This window comes from Vulpes vulpes, chromosome 13 (assembly GCF_048418805.1).
Source record: "Vulpes vulpes isolate BD-2025 chromosome 13, VulVul3, whole genome shotgun sequence".
Taxonomy (NCBI): Eukaryota; Metazoa; Chordata; class Mammalia; order Carnivora; family Canidae; genus Vulpes; species Vulpes vulpes.
This window is the reverse complement of record NC_132792.1, coordinates 3465605-3467516: the sequence shown is the minus strand read 5'-3', so window position 1 is coordinate 3467516 and position 1912 is coordinate 3465605.

Here is a 1912-nt window from a genome sequence, read left to right as displayed (position 1 = left end):
CACCCAAATCCTTTGAGGTAGGAATTAGCTGGCCATTTACAGACAATGCGACTGAGGCCCAGAGAAACAAACCGGCTTGTTCGAGGGCTGAACCAGGGCTGGGATCCCATTTTCCTGACTGTTGAATGATGCACATTTGTTAGATATACTCCTTCTCTCTTTTCGACAGTCAAGTTTTATGTCTCAAGATGAAATCCAAACAAAATGTAGTTTTGTTTTGTTTTAATCATCATAATGTATTTCTTTTGTTTGGTTTTTATTATGTGTGGGGCATCCCCATTTTTTTTTCTATTTTAAAATTTTCTTTTTCTCACCAACATATTTCCTTCCCCAGAGCCTAGAATAGTACCTGGCACATAGTTGGTGCTCATTAAAAATTTTTTGGTTTTTCCAGTAGAAGTTTATTTGTAATAACATTTCTTTATTATTTTTATCATAGCCATCACAACTGATGCAGGTGTCTGTTCATCCCGAGTAGCCTCTAGGGGTTTATTTAAAGAAAAAAATGAAAGGTGCCTGTAGAAGAATATGATAGTAAACTAAGCACAATATTGCTCTCGTCCACACACCAGTGAGGCTCCAGTCTGCTCTCATCTCACTTCCTCTTAAGGACTAATGAATGGTCAAAGTCTAAAAAGAAAACTTATAAGTTAGAAAATGCTTTCCCTTTTAACTAATGTGTTTCCTGTGTAATTCTACAAGCAGGAAATTATATTTTCTTTATGCTAATTTATGATCACATTCTATTAGTATACAGTACTAGCAATAAATCTTATTTTGGATTGCAACAAAAGGGCTAAATATAAGATTCTTTTTAAAAAAGATTTATTTATTTGAGAGAGAGAAAAGAGAGACAGTAGTGGGGAGGGACAGAGGGAGAGAGAGAGAATCTCAAGCAGTTCCCCACTGAGCACAGAGCCAGACACAGGGCTCAGTCTCACAACCCTGAGTTCGTGACATGAGCCAAAATCAAGAATCAGATGCTTAACCCACTGAGCCACTGAGGTGCCCTTAAAAATATGATTCTTAAAGAAATGCTTTCATTTTTTTAAGGGCTTTCATTGCGTGTGTGTGTGTGTTCCAATAAAACTTTATTTATAGGTACTGAAATTTGAATTTCTTACATTTTCACATGTCATGATATATTATCCCCCTTTTGATTTAAAAAAAAAAAAAACCTCCAGTGTAATTAACATATGGTGTTATAGTAATTTCAGGAGTACAATATGGTGATCCAAGAATTCTGTAATTACCCAGTGCTCATCATGGTAAGTGTACCCTTAATCCCCATCATATATTTCCCTCATCCTCCCCTACCCACCTGCCCTCGGACAACTACCAATTTGTTTTCCATAGCTAAGAGTCTGTGGGCTTTTTTTTTTTTTTGGTCTTTTTCCTTTGTTCATTTGTTTTATTTCTTAAATTCCACAAAGGATAAGATCATGATATTTGTCTTTCTCTTATTGACTTACCTTACTCAGCATAACACCCTCTAGATTCCATCCATGTTGTTGCAAAAGGCAAGATCTCATTCTTTTTTATAGCTCTATCGTATATCTATATATACACCACTTTTTAATCTTTTCATCTATTGATGCGCACTTGGGTTGCTCCCATAATCTGTCTATTATAAATAATGCTGCTATACACATAAGGGTGCATGTCTCTTTTCAAATTAGTGATTTCATATTCTTTGTGTAAATATCCACAAGTGGAATTACTGGATCATAAAGTAATTCTATTTTTTAATTTTTTGAGGAAATTCCGTACTGTTCTTCACAGTGGCTACACCAGTTAGTTTGCATTTACATTTTTTGAATGGATGTGAAATCCTTAAATTCCTTTTCCTTTTACTCAGAGAGTTACTCTAGAGAATCTGTCTTCTCTTTTCTGGATTATAAGCTTTTCAAGA